General features: G+C 59.6%; 1 protein-coding gene and 1 long non-coding RNA gene across 7 annotated transcripts in view; one reads left to right on the top strand and one right to left on the bottom strand.

The window, feature by feature from the left end:
* The window catches only part of ZMIZ1 (zinc finger MIZ-type containing 1), a 231297-nt gene that overhangs the window by 159518 nt on the left and 53722 nt on the right, over nt 1-18057 (bottom strand). For 5 of the 6 annotated variants that reach the window (XM_038534458.1, XM_038534464.1, XM_038534461.1 and 2 more), the window contains exon 3: nt 4959-5053. The gene's annotated coding sequence lies outside the window, so the exon portion shown is untranslated. Of the gene's footprint in view, nt 1-4958; nt 5054-5279; nt 5392-18057 lie in introns of those variants that run through there. The other variant, XM_038534459.1, reaches the window with a different exon arrangement.
* Nucleotides 234-5718, top strand: LOC119871488. The gene is made up of 3 exons (XR_005358035.1): nt 234-386; nt 1261-1357; nt 4609-5718. It is a non-coding gene; the product is annotated as an uncharacterized LOC119871488 (long non-coding RNA).

The following is an 18057-nucleotide window of genomic DNA, read 5'->3' as shown; positions in this document are numbered from 1 at the left end:
AGGCCAGGGTCTGGAGGGCCCTTCCAGCTTTGCAGGGTGGGGGCAGGGGGGTGTCTGTGCCTCCAATGCTTCCCTGAATGACAGGCCTGTCTCCATGCCCAGAGACAGGCCCACCCAGGGAGAAGGGGGGGGTCCCATCTCTTGACAGGCAGGGCTGAGATGGGCTGGGGGTGGGGAGTGGCATGACACCAGCCCCCTGCCCTGGTCTCAGGCCTGACCCCCAGCAGGCCAGCGGCACAGAAAGCCACCTCCCAGACACCCCAGGAAGGCGACAGAGAGACCAGAGGCGTGGCTGGGAGTTCTCAGATAGAAGCCACTTCCGGCCAGGCCTGGCTAAGTCCTTCGGCCTCTGCTCTATCACCGACTCCTCACAGCCAGCCCACTAGGTAGGTAACGCTGTCACCCCATGTGACAGACGAGGGCTCAGCAACCTGGAGGTCACACGGTCAATATGGGGTGGGCCAGGATCTGCCCCCTGAGAGCCGGCTTCTAGCGTGTGTTCTCCCCAGAACCCCAGAACCCGAGGTCCGGGGGTGGGGGGGGGCAGGCCTCCAGCGCTGGGTTGGCCCGTCCTCTACAAAGCCCTTGACGAGGTTTCAGAGGCCCGGGCCTGGGTTCCCCAGGGATGTACACCCAGCCAGTCCTGACTCTCACCTCCCCCACTGCAGTCCTGCAGGCAGCTTCTGTGAGGGTCCCCAGAGTACAGGGATGGGGGGTGGAGAGGGAGAGAGCTGGTGAGGGTTGGGGGGGAGAGAGACACACGGAGAAACACAGACACCCAGGAAGAGCAAGAGAGGAGAGGTTGGAGAAACAGAGAAGGGGGCCAGGAGAGCTGATAGTGGGAAGAAGGGCAGGCGGTGGGGGTGGGGGGCAGAGGAGGAAAGAAAGCCAGAAAGAGCAGAGGGGCAGGGAACGGAGGAAGAAGGGGAAGGAGAGGGCAAGGGGAATAACCCAGAAGCAAGAGGCAGGGCTGAAGAAGGCGGAGCGAGAAGCAGCAAGGAGGACAGGGAGCCGGGGTCAGGGAGGGAGAAAGCCCTGGAAAACCGAGAGACAGAGGGAAAGCACACCCGCCCACCGAACATTAAATACCTAACAGGAGATGACAAATCAAATGGGAATTACTGCGGTAAAAACATAATTAGAAACTTGATTGAAGTTAAACAGAATTTACATAACACTGCAAATTAACTTTACACGGAAACTATTCACTGGGAAGGCAATGAAAAGGCATTTCATTAGTAATCTATATTTAAACAATAGGCACAATGGAGCCTTCTGATGAGGAACTTGGTGCCTTCAACCAGAGCGAGTGCCAAAGGCTGCTGGAAGACAGAGGCCGTGGGCGCTCCATGAGGAGGTGGGCAGGGTCCGGGCCCTCGTCCCTGCACCTGCTGAGGGGGGCTGGGGCTGGCTGGACTCAGGGGGCCCGGGCACATTCTGGTGTCCCTTGGCTTGCAGGCGGGTATCTTAGCTTCTCTGGGCCTCTGTTTCCTCATCTGCAAAATGAGGAACCTGCAGAGGGAGGCCTATGTGATCGCGCCTGCGAAGGACACAGGTAAGAGGAGGGCACAGGTAACCAGAGGCACTGGTTCGGAGCTCAGCCCTGCCACTGGTCGCTGTGGCATCACGGAAGCCTCTTCCGCTCTGGCCCTGCTCTACTCATCTGTTCGGTGGAGATAAGTCCACTCCCACCCGACGTCACCCAGGCGGTGGAGGGATTTAGGGAGAGATTGGGCGGAGGCAGGCTTAAAGGAAAGTGAGTCTAAAGGCAGAGGATTACTCGGCCCGCCCGCGCCACACACTAATTAGATTACGGCAGCCTCCTGCACAGGGCCCCGCGTCAGTGTGCGTCCCGGGGTCTCCCGGTTCCCCAGGGCAGGGTCAGAGGCGTGTCTGCCCGGAGGGAAGAGGGAGAAGTGTCCTGAGCCTTGGCCTCACCCCGGTCCTAGGGAGCTGTGTACGCAGGCAGACGGGTGGGACGGTGCCCCCAGAGCCCCCCAGTCGACCGCAAGCCTGCCGTTCCTCCCGTCCCTGGTCATGCGGCCCGATGTGCACCTGCCTGGCCTCCGGGCAGCGGCCCCCTCTGCGGCCTTCCCTGGCACAGCTGTGGGCATCCTCTCCGCTGAGTGCTGAGTGCTGAGTCAGAAGCCCCGCAGACTCACAAAGGACCTTCCCCCACCAAACTCACACACAGTTGCCCACCAAAGGCACCGGTGAGCGGTGAGCATGAGCGGCCAGCTCTGACACACACTCAGAGTCCAGGAAGTTTCTACGGTTTCTTTTAAGATAAAGGATCCAGCAATGCTTAGAGATTGAATAGGAAGCTGCTGGGTGCCCTTCCCGGTGCGGGCGGCTCAGGGCTGCTGCCTTGAAAAGTGCTCCAGGCAAGGGGGAGGTCTCCTGAGCCCGAGGGCCTCACAGAGGAGGTGGGAGGTCAGGACACGTAGACACTTCTTAAGAGAAGGTGCAAAGTGTGCAGACATCAGGGCAGGAGACTCAGCTGAGACCAGAGAGCGCCGGCCCGGGTGACTCCAAGGGTCCTTGGACATGGGCTCAGCCTCAGCCCGGACACCCAGGGGCCCGGACCCCGGTGCGGCCAGGTGTGGAGGGGGAGGCTGCTCTGGTGTCTCCCCGTCTCTTCCACCCCTCTCCAACTAGGCACTGCTCATTTACTGAGGCCTCTGAGCCTTTCCTGGGCTGTTCCCTCTGCCTGGAGTGTCCTTTCCCTGCTTGGCCAGCAAACTTCCCCTCGTCCCCCGAGAGCCTGCTCTCTCGGTTCTCCCACGGCCCTGGCCGCACCTCCTGTCTCCTTCACAGCCCTCACCCCGTCTTCCCTCCCTCCAAGGGCTGGAGGCCCATGACTCAGACTCAGGCTTCTGATCGGCTCCCTCCCCGCTCGCTCCGAGGTGATCTCACCAGCCTCATGGCTTGCAACCTCATCGGGCACAGCAGCTCCCACGTGTCTGTCTCCGGCCAGGCCCTCTCCGCCTCCCAGACGCCTGTAGCCGACTGCCCGCTCAAGCTTTCCACTTGGGTGTCTCAGAGGCATCTCCAAGGTCACGTATCTAAGACACACTCCTTGGCCTCCTGCGGCCCTCGCCCACCCTCATTTTGGGCCGAGTAAATGACCACCTCTGTCCTACCGGTGGCTCCTGTCCCAAACCCCAAGAGCCTCCCTCGACAGTCCCCGTCCTCTCTCCTCCGGCACCTCTAACCCACATGCACGCCTGCCTGTGAGATTGCTGAAGGACATTCAGACTCCCATGGTCCCCTGCCCCTGGGCCAAGCCGCCACCATCGCTGCCTGGGTCCCGGCCACCTCCTTGCTCCACTCTTGCCTGTCCAGGTGATTGGGTCCCCTAAGATCTCTCTGATTTCCCAGCCCCTCACTTCACCCGGCCACATGGCATTCCTTGAACACGCCAAGCACCTGTCTCATTCCCTCCTTCCATTTACATCCCTGTTCAAATGCTGCCTTGTCAGAGGCCTTTCATGGCCACCCTTTGTCCGAGGATGTCCACTTTACCCCCCTTGGTAGACTCCGAACTCCCCTTCTTAGAACCTGGCATCACCTGGCATATTATGTCACATTTTAGGTATTTATTGTCCATGCCTCTTCACAAGAATGTAGGCACCATGAGGAGAGGAGGTCTTGTTCATTTTATTTCCTGCTGTGTCTCCAAAACATCAAGCACAGAGACTTTCTCAATGTACATTTAGGGTGTGAGTAAATGGACGATGCCACTTCCTCCAGGAAGCCTTCCCTGAATGCCTACCTGCAGAACCAAACACATGGCCTCTCCTCCTCCCCTCCCTGTGTAATCACAGACATGACACAAGCCTTGAGCACTGAACTTATGGAGTGGGGCCTGCCCGCATCACAAATTGCACCATCTCAGGGCAGGGCTGGATCTGGTACATCTTCAAAACTCAGCCCTTAATGCAGGCCTGGCTTGGTATAATTCAGTGAGTGTCTGATGTGTGAGCTTAATGCCCAAATGGATGGCTGGAAGGATAGGTGGACGAACAGATTAGTGGATGGGTGGATGGGTGGATGGGTGGATGGATGGGTGGATGGGTGGATGGATGGAGGAGTGAACAGTAAGGATGGTTCGGTGGGAGGATGGATGGATGGCAAGATGGCAACGTGAAGGGATGGATGACAGGATGACAGGTGTACGGACGGATAGAGGGATGGGCCCCACTGCGGTCATGCCATAAAGACCAGTGATCGCTTGGGCTCAACAGCCAGACTTCTACAGGGTGAGTGGCCAGACCAGAGCAGCGTAGTGCAAGTCCAAGTGCAGAAATGGCCAACAGCAGATGGGATAAAGCAGAGCCTCTACGGTGTGAGCAGAGCTTGCTGTGTGACCCCTGGCAGGACCCTTCACTTCCCTGAGCCTTGGTCTTATAGTGTAAAAATGCAGATAATCATTCCTGCCCAGAGCTATCAGGGAAATCACTTTGAAGTCTCAAATACTGCCACAAAGGGAGACCACAGCCACATTTCCAACGACTCACACGTCCGGCCAGTTCTGCCTTAGAAAACCCTCTCTTCTCAAGCCCCGTCTGGCCCCGTGGACGTGTGGCCTCAATGCTCCATCCACAGGGGCCGGGACCCCCGGCCATGCCCGCGGAGTTCAAACGGAACCAGGCTGCTACGACAGGCTAACTCCAAATAACCGAGAGGCCCGACGGGTTCACAGAATCCTCAGGAACTGGAGTAAACGGTGACCCGTTTTCGAGATGGACAAACTAAAAAAGCTCAGCAGCATTTCGTACCAGATACACCCGGGGAGCTACAGAGGCCTGGCACCTGGGTCAAGGGCTGGGGGCAAAGACCAGTGACCATGCTCCTCTCGGCCAGCCCCAGGGGGATCCGGCCACCTGGTCAGGGCCCCCGGCCAGGTGTCACGGCAAGGTGGCCGTGTCGTGAGCGCGGCAGGGGTCTGCGCTTACCTTTCTAGGTCTGGCAGCTGGGTGATGGACAGCGGCTCTCCTCCTCACCCCCCTCACAGCATTGGTCTGACGCCAACCGGCTCCTCCTCGTTGTCCTGGGTGGGCAGGGAGAGACATGGGACACCCGTGAACATCCAGGGATGCAGACACCAGTCCGTGTCCCCCGACCCCACTGCCACAGCCAGGCTAATCTCAGCAGCCTCAGGCCTCGAACGCACACCCGGGGTGCCCGATTTCCCCGGGACCCTGTCCTCCCCGCCCTGTGGACCTGCCACGCGCCGGCCTACTCTGCCTAGTGGGGATCTTTCAGACTAAAGAAACCTATTTGAGTTTTGTTCCTTCTGGGGCTCGGGGGCTCCGGGTCGTTGTCTTTTTCTTCCCAGTGAGAAAAGCAGAAAGCCGTGGACCTTGCTGCGCGGCCCCCAGGCAGGGTGACGGGGAGAAGCTGGCGGGGTATTTTTAGCCGGCCTTGGGCCCCCACAGCGTCTCCTCTCTGCTGTGCCTGGCTCCGGGGAATTATCTCACAGGGCCGGCCGGCAGCCACTTCTAAAGCCACTCTGTGACCCCTGCCTGAATTCCTTCCTCGTTATGAACTGCTCACCAGATCTCTGACCAACACTTGGAACCATGTTACGCGCACGTCTCTTCTCAGAAGACCAGCTCACTCCTGGCCCTTCGTGATTCTTGGTCCCAGCTGAGTCCTGTCCGTACACTGGCTCAACATATATATATTTTGACTTAATATTTACCTTGACTTCAAGTCGCCTTTTTTGTTTTGTTTTGTTTTTTTGCCTCAGTAAATCTGGCCTTGTCCAAACCGATCACATCCACAACACAACCCATCCGACACGCTACTTATGTATCACCAATATACCTTCACGAGCCTACCGCCTAATTCCAGGATCTGGCCACAGGTTCCCAGAGTTACGTGGGCCACGCTTTGGCAAACTCACTGTTGTTTATTGGCCGTCTCCCTTGTGCAGAAGGAGAAAGAGTCATGGGGAGGGGTAGAGACTAACAGGGGCCCGGGATCTGCTAGCAAGTCCAGGGGAGGTTATCGGGCGGTCAAAGTTATAATGTGCTAGACACTTAATACTGTCCTTCTTCCCAGCACTGGGTGAGGCCATTTCTTTCCCCGCACGTGAACTTTGCTTTGAGAATCTAGGCAGGTGGCGCTGGGCCTTGTGAAGCACGTGGTGCCAGGATGGGGTGTCCCATCCTGGGACGACTGTAGACCATCTTTCCTCAGCATTCCCTGAGGCCTCTGGTTCCCGTCGGCCCCCCTGCGCCAGGCTCCCTCAGGCCAGGGTTGGTCAGCAGGGGTTCAAAGCATAATTCCCTCTCCTGTTAGATTTGCAAGCACAGAATGCTCCCCGCCAGTGAGCTCCTGTGGTTTCGGGTTGGCCATTCTGGGCCTGAGTGTTCCCCAGGTGCACCCGGAGGGGTAGAGCCTGATGACCCCAGAGGCCTCGCTTGGCAGTTCTGGGACCTCACTGAGCCCCTCCGTCCTCTCCCGCTCTGCCTGCAGGTTGCAGACCCTGACTGGGCCCCCAGCCCAGCACCCCCGGTGCCTGCCCCTCCCGCTGAGAACAGGATGTGGGTGTCAGGAGGTGAAGGAGAGTGTGGGGTCGGGGTGGGGAGTGGCCTCGGGACTCACTTCCTGAAGCCTGATCGGTTTACCACAGTCAGTTGGGCTCAGGACCGCACAGCTGTGAGTTATAAATGTCCCTGTCAGGGCCCAGGCCGAGAGGCCCTGCTGCTGGCGGAGGGGCTAGGGTCCAGAGTGCCCACTCCTCCAGGGGTCGCCAGGTGAGGACCCATCCTCCAGGGGGTCCTGCGCAAGTGTCCAGCCCTCATGACCTCTGGGCCCTCTCGACTCTTCCCTCTACGATGCCTGATGCATTGGGGCTTAATACGACCTCCGCCTGCCCACTCTTTGCCCTTCCAGGTGTGAATCTTGTGGTTCCAGCGACCTCGGGAGCTCTCAGAGGGCAGGGGACCAGCCTGGGCCTCTACCCAGCACTAAACCCGGGACTTGGCACACAGCCAGCCACCCTGGTGACAGCCCCAGGGGTAACTGTTCCAACTCAGCAACCTGCTTCCCACGACCCCAACAGCCCCTGGTGCCTGTCCACGGGGGCCCACGCAGAGCAGAGGAAGGGGGAAGAGGAGGAAGGCCGGGGCTCTGGGCCCTACATGTCCAGATTCTCCTTGATGGTCCCGTTCCTCTGCTTGCTCTCCTTGGGGCTCCCTCAACCTGGGGTGTGGGGTGTGGATCAGGGCAGAGAAGTGAGGTTCCCTCCAGCCCGAGGCCTGGGTCATCTTCCTGCTGGGGCCACGAGGTGGGCAGCTCAGGGCCGGGCGGCAGGAATGCAGCAAAGGCAACAGGAATAAGCCGGGGCGGCTGCCCAGGTTTGCAGGGCCTGAAGCGTATACTATTTTGGGGGTCCTCTTTAGAAACATATATAGAGGTACGGATCCATATTTAAAATGAGGAAAGAAACAATGACAGACTCCCAGAGCCTCCGGGCCCCTCTGAACCATCTAGCAGGGCCGCTCACACAGAAAGGTTCCCGCCAGCACCCAGCTGCCCCGCCCCACCTCGAACCCTCCACAGCTGCCCGCAGAACTCCCACTTTCACCAGGGCGGTGCAGAGCTGGGGCCCGGAGGCTGGGGCGTCCGAGTGCCCCATCCAGTCCGCCTCCGATCAATAACAGTGATGCAACTGCCGATGATAATAATACCTAACATTAATGGACCTTTATCTGGTGCCATTCGAAGTGCTTTACGGGGATTAACTCCTTTAATCTCGCCACCACCTACGAGGTGGGTACCCTACCTATTTTAACAGATGAGGGCACGGCCAGGGCAAGGTTAAGAAACCAGTCCAAGGTCACAGAGATGGGAGGTGACCCCAGAGAGCCTGGCGTTGGTGGAGGAAGGAGCCCTCAAACCACCGCTCTCGGGTCCCACTCTGGAGGGCCCGTGACACTTTCATCCCGCACAAACCTTGACGGTAAACGGGGACCCCTACCCCTACTTCCCCGCTCTGCTCAGGGCATGCTGGGGCCCTCTTGGTGGGCAGAAATGGGCACCACATTGGACTTCCTGGGGCTGGGGAGGTGTCCCAGAGATGGGCTGGGCCCACCCAAAGAGACCCCCAGGCGGGGGTGAGAAGTGGGCTTGGCTGAAGATCTCGTAGCTCGCTGTCCAACTCCCTCATTTTACAGACACGAGAAACGTGGCTTCCCTGGGGCCACCCAGGGAGTGGCGACCCCATGTGAGGTCTAAGGCAGGTCTCTGGAGGGGTGGGGCAGTTTGCCAGCAGCCCCAGGGGTGGTCAAGGCCTGGTGCTGATGGGAGGGGAGGGGCTGGGCTGGCCAGGCTGCAGCAGACGGAGGACACAGCCCTGCCTTTTGGCCTCCTTGGAGCAGGCCCTTTGTTTTCTTCTCCCTGTTTTCCATCTGCCTGCGCCCCCGAGCCTTCCAGGCTTCCCCTGATTGTGTGCAGGGCGATAAAGGGCAGATGAGCGGGAGATCTCTGGCAGCAGTCACCTCACATAGACACGGTGGCGGCGGAGGCGGGTGGCTGGGTGGGGGGGGGGGGGGGTGACTGGGCTCACCACCAGCTGTGCAAAGCCCCGTCCCCGTCCCCGGGAGGGATGCTTTGCATATGGCCCTTGGCACCCTTTCAGCAGCCCCACGAGGGGAACACAACTGTCTCCCGTTTTACAAGAGGGAAAGACCGAGGCTTTAGAAAGCAGTGGCCAGGACTGGGTCTCTGGTCTCCTAGACTTCCAGTGGGCCACGCCAACTATGGTCCTGACCTCTCTGGCCACCCAGAGGACACCTGGCCTCATTGGTCATTCTGCATCTCTATCTAGAACCAGCCATTTTCAGACGGTCTAGGAAGAAAGAGAGTGGGAGGTCAGTCGGGGTCTCGCCCACCAAGGCCTGGGGAGCTGGCTGGCCAGAAAGTCCCCGCAAAGTCACCTACCCACAGCTGGTCACTCTGTGCAAGATGGAGCAGAGTCTGACTCCCTGAAACAGAGTCCTTAAAACTGCTTCTGGGGCCAAATGATTCCTCTGTGGTGGCTTAACTCCTACCAACTGCAGGGCAGGGAGAGAAAGGCATGACCCAGGGACACCGCTGGCCTGGGTGTGGGACGGGGAAGTGGTGACCCGCAGGCCAGGGACTAGCCAACCTTGACCTCGGGTCCCCACAGCCGACCCTGGCCTTGCCCGCCTGGCCGCCTGATCCGCGTTCTCAGACCCTCCAGGAGCACGTCCCCTCCTTCAGTTGCTAGATACTTTAAGCCACATCCGTGTTGCACCTAAATTATTTAAGTGTTGTTATTTAAAATCACTTTCTTTTTACTCACCCTCATTCCAAGCAACACTGTCTGTGAAATCACGGGTTTGCTATATTATATTTTTTTTTCTAATTCCCGTGAAAATAAATACATAACATTAAGATCTGAATTTCAGACACTCACACAGGCCCTGGTAGCCCACAGTGCTGGAAGCCCGGCGCTGTGGGCCGGCAGGTCCTGGGGAAGCTGGCCAAGGCTTGGGGGGGTAAGTCTCTGGAAGGGTGCTCGGGGGGCTGTGGAAACAAGAGCCTTGTGCTTGATGGGGGGCTGGGAGGAGGCATTAAGTTTCCAGAAGGGTACATGGAAGGTTTGGTTTGGCAATCAGCTCAGGCCAGACTACATCTTTTCTCTGTTGGGGCTGGAGTTTGGTCCAGATATTTCTCAGCTGCAGATAAAGCCATCTCCTTGCAAATTCCTCCGGACACTAGCACCATCCAGCCGGATGAGCACTAGAGGGGGAGCCCAAACACCTGGGGGAGGGGTCTATCTCTAGACTGCCCTACTGGGGGATGCTAGACCTCTCTGGGCCTCAACTTCTTCATCTGTACAGAAACAGCAAATGAGCCAAAGGTTCCTCTGAGCCTCCCTGAACCGTGGTGATGCGTGGTGCTCCTGCTGACCTCTGGACCTTTGACAGACCTTCTAACCACCTACGGAGATCTCCCTTGACCCGTCGCTCCCATCCCTGATTGGGGGCCTCGAGTGGCTTCTGGGGTGCCAAGGGGAGACAGGGCCATCCTGTGTGACAGCTACAAAATTAGATAATCAGCTAATCACCAGCAAATTAGCATCCCATCTTTACATAGAACAAATATAGTATTTACGTAAAAGTTGTTAGGAGTTTCTCTCTTTTTAATTAGCAGAAATAAATGCAAAATAAATGGTAATTAGGCAGCTGATGGATTTGGTAGTACAATTATGCCTGCAGCCGTGCCCCAGTCCTTAAACGTTGTGTGCTCCGAGGAATCAGAGGGGCCTATTTATATAGTTTATTTATAAAACAAAGTTAGCAGGAACGGAGGGACAAGGCCAGGGTACTGCTGGGGGAGGGGGTCTTGGCTGCAGGGGCAGGGCGCTGGGAAAAGAGGAGCTTCAATGCTCAAGGAATGGAGGAGTGCTTAGTGCCAGGCCGTGGAAGTGCCAGGCCGTGGAAGTGCCCCGCCAAGGCCCCCACGTGTCTATTTCAGGCCCTGCATGTGTCACTGGGAATGGCCTCCCTGACAGGAAGTAGGCTGGAGCTGGGGGGGGGGGGGGGGGCAGGCGGGGGGGGGGGCGTGGCTGGGAACAGCTGTTGTGTGCACTCCTGTCTCCTTCCCTCCCCTGGTCCCTACTTCTCTCTTCTTTGCTCTTCCCTCACTGAGCATTCTCAGTCCTGCGCCCAGAGGCATATTCTTCTAGAATATTCCCTCTTTGCTCCAGGAACTCAGGAGAATCAGGTACAGAATTAAGTACCCAAAACACTGGGAGTACATTTCAGACCAGTGGAGTACTCAAGGGGAGCAGAGAGGAGGCAGGAGTCCTGGGAGGGGGCAGCCCAGGGGAACAGATAAGAGCTGGGTTTTGAAGGTGCACAGGAGTTTTCTCAGAAGGTGGGAAGCAACAAAAGGGCCTCCATGGGCAAAGATGGGGAGGTGGCAAAGAGCCTCCTGTGACTCTTGGAAAGAGCGTATCGGGGCTGTGGAGGCTGAAGAAATCAGCAGGGCCTCATTGCAGCGGGTCCTGGGTGCCAGGCTGAGTAAGGGTTTGGACGTAATCCTAGGAGCCATGGAGAGGTCCCAAGGGAGGGAGTGGGGTGGCCCCTTCCCACTCCCAGCTGGGGTCTCAGCTTCCCCTCCCCCACCCCGAGCCAGGAGAGGGGGAGGGCCACAGGCCATTAGAGGCAGCTGGTTCAGCTCAGCTGAGTGAGCACAGAGCAGGAGGCTAACCTGATTATAAGGGACAGGAGGTTCGTCTGCAGGGGGGAGGGCGGGGGACTGCTCCGAGAGGGCAGGAAAGGGGGGGCACGCCGGGCCAGTCTTGGGGCTCCCGAGTGAGTGAGGGGCCCGTCTGTGCTAGACCAGAGCACCCTGCCCGGCCCCCTAACCTGCCTGCTGGGGTAGCTTCAGCAAGGCCGGAGGGGGGGGCGTGCGGTGCAGCGCTGCCAGAGGCCCCACCCCCTCCCGGCTCAAATCCTAGCCTGTGGCCTTGCGCCGTGACCTTGAGGAACCCTTCCCAACGCCAGGCCACACATCCTTGTCTCCAAAACAAAGGCCTCTACTAGGATAGGGGGCAGGTGGTGACCAGTTCGGCCCACAGTCCCACCCCGTGTAGTCTGATGGGCACGGGGTTATGAAAACCTCTGCTTTTCGGGGTTTAGGTGAGGCAGCCCCCTCGTTTGCCACAGTCCCTGCTGCTCCTTCCTGCCCTGCCCCAGGCCTGTGTGTGGCCCGCCGCACATGGCTGCATCGAGACCCCTGCTCGCTGACCACATAGCCCTCCCAGCCGACAGTCAGAAAGCCCTGGAGCTGGTGACGGGACGGCAAAAAGGCCGGCAGAGGACCCTCCCGTCATTACCCACACAGCAGACAGACAGACAGACAGACTCAGGGCCTGGGGAGCACCGCTGCAGCGGGCCAGCAGCCCCTCCCCGCCTCTCGTGCCCGCCCTTGACTCAGGCGGCCCATCTCTAAACTGGGAGCGATAATACCTCCTGCCCACCCAGACCTGGGGCCATGGAAAAGCCCAGACGAGCCCCTGGCAGCAAAGCCCTGCGCAGGGACCTCGACTTCCGAGGGGTTTCACAAAGGGGAGCCTCCCCCTCCCCAGCCTGGCCGGCTCGCCAGCCTCTAGGCCACCCCTGTAAAACGCAGCCCCATCATCCGGGTCTGGAAACGGTGCCTGAGCCGGGATCTGCCGTCACTCGGGACCGAGCTCTGAACTTGTAAGGGAAGACAAAGATCACACCGCACCACTCCTCTGCCCTGGAAGTCGCGCTCCTGCCTTCGGCCAAAATCAATAAAAATCTCCACTGTGATTGTTTTACCAGCACAAGGGGCCGGCTCCTTGCGGTGACATTCCACCCCTGGTGGCGCCGGAGCAGGGGGCGGGGCGGGGGGGGGTGTCCTTTTGTCGCACAGCCCCAAAATTCGGGCTGGGGTGGGGTCGTGACGGGGGACAGTGCAAGTGGGGGAGCCAAGAGGGAGCATGGAGCTGCCCTAAGTGCCTCTCCAAAGACAAGCCTGGTGCTATTCATCAGCTGGTTTTCAGGGCTGTGAAAAATCAATGGCATTTGTGCTGCAAACTCATCATTAGGACAGGAAAACTCTGCAGTGGAATTGATTTGTTTAAATATAATAACACAATTTAACAGAAAACCGTGGGGGTGGGGAGGAGACCCAGGCAAACAAGACAGCCCGGAGGATGGGGAGAGGCACCAGCCTTGAAGCACCTTCCAACGCGGCGGTCAAACCCCAGCGCCGCCCCAGGCTCCTCCCCGGCTCCCCCAAACTGCTCCGAGGAGGCCAGAGTGAGCAGACGCTGTCACCCGTCACTGTCACCCGGGGTGAGGCAGCTCATGGCAGCTCGCAGAAATGCCCCTCGGCAGCCTGCAGGTGAACCCAGAGGCCAGCTTCATGGCTGTGTTGTTCTTAGAGGTGACTTTGGCTTGGCGAGCGTCAGATCAACCCAACAAACTCTTATTAGGCACCTACGTGCTCTAGGCACCTGTGAGGGGCCGCGGGGGAAACGGGTACTACATCCTGGCCCCCCCGCTCCGGAGGCATCCTGTGCAGGCAGGTGGGCGAGGCACATGCGCGGGAGACAGCATGAAGCCAGGGAGGTCTGGGCTGCCTGGGGTCTTAGGAGGTGTGGGGGAGCAGGTGTGGGGGAGCCAAGATGAAGGGCAAAGAGGGGACCGTGAGGGGGCCGAAAGGGAAGGTCCCTTCAAACAAGAGGAGGAGCCCATTTGGAGGGCAGGCCCCTAAACTCAGGAGTAGGGTAGCCACCCACTCTAATGGTCATGATAAGACAGGATTTTATTGATTCTCGGGGCCCTGCAAATACTCAACACCTGTCATTACAGTGACTCTCACCGCCCTGTCAAGGAGGGACCATTACTACCCATATCCCCCACATGGTACCACTCAGGCTCAGAGAGGTTAGGTGACCGCCCAAGGTCACACAGCTAGCACGTGATGGAGCTGGGGTCCTAACCCAGAGCCTGCACACTATCCAGTGTATCTCCTGCCCTCACTGGGGCTTAGCCTCCACGTGAACCAGGGAGACAGATGGCTCCCCCCCACTGAAGCTAGGGCATGACGCGCCCTGGATGGCTCAGGAGGGAGTCTGACGAAGGGCCTGGAGTGGTCAGGGTATGTATGGGGCCAGCGTCCTGGTTGCAGGCTCTTGCTACAGGCCTGGCCCTGCAGCCTGGGTGAGGCTGAGCCCCGGGAGCAGAGCCAGCCTGGCACTCAGGGTGCTCTGTTGTGTCACACATGACCTCTTCTCACCTCCCCCAGAGTCCAGGGGTCCTGGGTAGGCCCTGGAAGGACACGTCTTCGGGAGAGACACAGCCAAGCAGGGAAACAGGGCTGTGAGGGGCTCAGCCCGTGTGAGGCCAGGGACGGCACGGGCAGGCAGAAGTCCTCCAGTGGAGGCCTGGCAGCTTGGGGCAGCCTCACGGAGCTCCAGAAGGGCCTTAATGGCAGCTTCGGAATTTGGACTTTATCCCCGGTGACAGTGGGTAGCCCAGGGAGGGCAGCAGAGGGCCAGGCAGGGTGGAGTAACTGCGAGGCAAGAAGCCGGTGGGACCCCAAAGCCCACAGAAGGTGGGGGTGATGAGGGAGACATAGGTCCAGAGATGGGTCAGGGGCTCCAACTGAGTGTCGGGTGGGGGGTGGGGGCATCAAGGATGACCCGGGTGCCTCCGCCCGGCCTCTGGGGGCTCGGGTGCTGTGCTGGACCAGTGGCTGCCCGAGTCAATAGGAATCGACCAGGATCCCGAGGAGCCCTGGGCCCCGCCCCCTAGGAAGCCCTGACTTGGGGGAGGGGCACTGGGGCCAGGCTGCCACCACCTCCGCTCTGTCCCCCTGCTGACCTTTCTCCTTTGTCAGCAGCGCTTCCATCAATTTACCGGAAGGGCCGTGCAATCTCGCCAGGCCAGGGCGGGGGGAGGGGGGGCTCCCTCTGCCTTCCCACTTTTAAGGAGCATCTCTAGAAAGTCAGAAGCAGGGGCACCAGGGCTCTGGGTGCATGGGGGGAGAGGGAAGCCTGGTGGGGGACAGCCGCAGCCCCCTGCTGGCAGATGGGAGAGGGGAGAAGAAACAGCTGGACCAGACGGTGGGGGGGGGGGCGCTCCAGCCAGGCTGTGGGGGATGGGCAAGGACATGGGTCTAGAAGAGGGCTCTATGAGGTGGGGGAAGGGGCCCCATGGAAGCAGGTGCACCAGCCACCCCGAGAGCCACGGAGGTGGTCCACAGGGGCTGGGGGGGTGCTCAGGACCTACATGGGGCTGGCATGGTCCTCTGTCCTGCTGCGCCTGGAACGGAGAGGTGTGTGGGGCATGGAACTTGCAGCACTAAAACCAGGGTGGCCCCAGGCAAACCCTAACAGCTGGGCACCCAAGCAGGGCTGAATCTAAATTCAGGTTTTTAGTTCTACCACTTTCGGATCGTATGTGACCCCCCCCCCAGTGCCTCAGTTTCCTCATCTGGAACACAGAGCTTGTACGAGCACCTTGTGTACAGCTGTCACGAAGATGAAATTACACAATGTTGTAAAGCGCTCAGCATCACCCGACGCCGCATCTGACGCCAACCGTTCAACAAATGGCAGGCGGCTACGGCTACTGCCACTCGCTGTCCCCGCTATGTGACTACCCTAAGGACCGGCTAACGCGCACTAAGCGCTTGCCCCGGCCCCAGTCTAAGCCTCATGCATATGTGCTAATTTAATGTCACAGTGATTCTGGGGCAAGGCCCATCATGCCCCCCATTTTCACAGGAGGACCCGAGACACAGAGGAGCTCAGCCACTGGCCCAGGTTCTCCCACCAAGTCCAGAGCCCCCAAACCACTTCTGTTTCCACTGGGCTGACACCACCGCTGGGGACCCGCAGGCCAGGGTCAACACAGTTCTGGTTCCACTGACCCAAGGGCAAGGACGGGACAAACACACAGGTGGGGCAAGTATGGCAGGACGCTCTGGAGGGGTGTACAAAGGAACAGGCGAGGGACCCCCATCCTCAGGGAGGCTGAGTCCCGGGTCCTCAGTCTGGGTCAAGACCTTCCCCTCTCGGTCCAAACACATCAATCAAATTTATTAGGCTACGAGGGTCTACACATACCTTGTAAGAGAAAGCGGAGCCCCCAGAGGTACTCATGTTTCCTAGGGACCGAGGGGGCCCAGCTCTTTTGAGCTGGTACTTTCTACAGACTACCTCATTTCATTCATACAAAAACATGACACCACCACTCAGGATGCCCTCTTCCGAGAGGAGAATATGGAGAGGCTCAGAGACTCGCTAAGGTGGCACAGCTGGATTTGAACGGGGCCAGCTCCAAAGTCTGGGCTCCTCTTGGCTGCTCACGTGACAGGATGAACAGGCAGCGTGAGGGCAGGAGGACACAGCTTGACCATCGTGTTAGGACTTGAGGTGAGCACCAGGTAGCTCTGAGGATGAGGGGCACAGCTCCCCTCCCCCTAGAGTTGAGGTTGCCCAGGAGAAACTCCGGCAGCTCAAGGAGGGGGCCCAAGCACGCAGGGGTAGGGTGGCCAGCCCGGAAGGGTTCTGCACCCAGGGAAAGAGGGGGTGAGTGCCGGGGCTCAGGCAGGGGTCCGGCGCCCCAATGCCTCTTCGGTCTTGGGAGCCGAGCATGCAATGCCATTCCTGCCGTGACCCCAGGAAGTCCTCCGCACAAGGAGCTGCAAGCTCACAAAGCAATTAGCTCGCGGCACCCAGGAAAAAGGTCGCCGAGGTGGGCAGGCAGGCGCTCGCTGGGCAGGGGCCCTGGGAAGCTGGGCCTGGTTATTTTTAGCATCTTGATTCAAGAGGAAGGAGGCCCTCCTCCCCACCAGGTAAATGTCAGGACGCTGACAGACCTAGCCAATTAGAGCCGCTGGAGCTAAGGAAGAGCGACAGTGACGGGCGTCCCGGTCCTCGGCTCCTCGGTCCCTGGGCCCCCGGGCTGGTCCTCCATCCTCCACCTCCTCTTCCTATAAGGCCCTGGCTCATCAGCCTCCTGGCCGCAAACAGGCAACACGGGCTTGGTCCCCAGAGGAGCCTGACCGAGGCGCTAGGACCCGGGTCTGCGTTCTGGCGTGCCTGTGTGCGCGACGCTGGCCCAAACTCCTGCCTTCTCTCCCCAGACTGCAGTTTCTGCAAAACAGGCCTCCCCACAAAGCCCACCATTTCATTATTTACGAGGGTGACGGGAGGCAGGGTCACGATGAGGCTTCGCGTGAGGGTGGCTTGCCCTTCCTGCCGTGGGTGACTGCCGTATTCCTGCGGAAGAGAGTTCTGGGCTTCTGAGCGGGAACCCTGGCAGGCCCCGGGCCGACGGGGCCTGAGCTGGCTGCTGTGCAAACTGCTAGAGAGGTTTGCGCAATCTCGGGGACTAGGTGTCCAAGAGCCTGTGGCCGCCACCCCGCTGATAGCAGAGGGTGAGGGAGGCCGCTGTGGGTCAGTGGAGGCCCAGCAAACAAGCCGGGCTCAGCCCAGGGCTCCGCGGAGGGCCTGCACTCGGGGCAGCACCAGGCGCAGCGCCCACAGCACATCACAGGCTTGTTGCCGGCTGCGGGACTCGAACAGTCACCAGCTCCGAGCTGGCCTCCAACCTTCCGGATGGCCATGGACCCCCCCTTGCCTGAGAGCAGGAAAGTGGCCGTTGGCCATAGGAAGGACAGGAGAAGCCCACCCCACGGACTCTCAGCTCTGGGGGCTCCTCTGGAAGCCAGACCCTTAGTCCTTAGGGGGTCCGCCCCAGGGGGCCCCATGCCCCATCCTGCCAGATTAGGGGGGACTCCTCGCAAACCCCTGGAGTCTGAGGTCAGCTCTGCCCAGCCAAAGAGAAGCCCTGGGTCCTGCAGCAGCGTCCTCGCCATTGGTCACCAGCTCCCAGGGAGCCTAGGATCTTGACACCTGCCCACACCCTTCCACTGAGGCACTCCAGGGAGATCGGAGGGAAACTGAGGCACAGAAGTGGGGCAGGAGTCTGCTCAGGGACTTAGCAAGTTAGAAGCCAAGTGCAAACTCCCTTCTTCTGCCATCTGGCCTCTAGGGGGCATGTCCATCCCATTTCCTTTACTGCCCAGGCTCAGGCCTCCATCCAGCCCCGCAGACCTCCCCCCACCCCCACCCTGTGTGTCCCCCTCAGGACCTTGGCCCAGCTGGTCCCTTTGCTTGGAATGCTTTCAATTCACAGTCACGACCCTTCTTCAGGGTCCGGCTGCAGCCCCACCTCCTCCAGGAAGCCCTCCTTGACCCCAAAGTCCTCTGGAACCCAGGCGTTTTTTTTCTGGATACCACACAGATCTGCAGCTGCTGGGTACCCTGTGGCTCGGCCAAGGGGGCTGACAAGGGACACGAGAGGTCCCTGGTTTCCCGCGCTTTACTGTCCTTTCCCAACCCCTGTATCTTGTCAGCTTTCAAAGAGGGCCCCGACTCTGGAGCATTCTCTCCACCCTGGCCTCTGGGCCACTGCAGTCTCTAGCACTCACTCCTTTCTCGTGGTAGAGATGGGAGGAGAAGCC

This window comes from Canis lupus, chromosome 4 (genome assembly GCF_011100685.1).
Source record: "Canis lupus familiaris isolate Mischka breed German Shepherd chromosome 4, alternate assembly UU_Cfam_GSD_1.0, whole genome shotgun sequence".
Lineage (NCBI taxonomy): Eukaryota > Metazoa > Chordata > Mammalia > Carnivora > Canidae > Canis > Canis lupus.
Note: the sequence above shows the minus strand (reverse complement) of the source record. Positions and strands in the feature narration are given on the sequence as shown.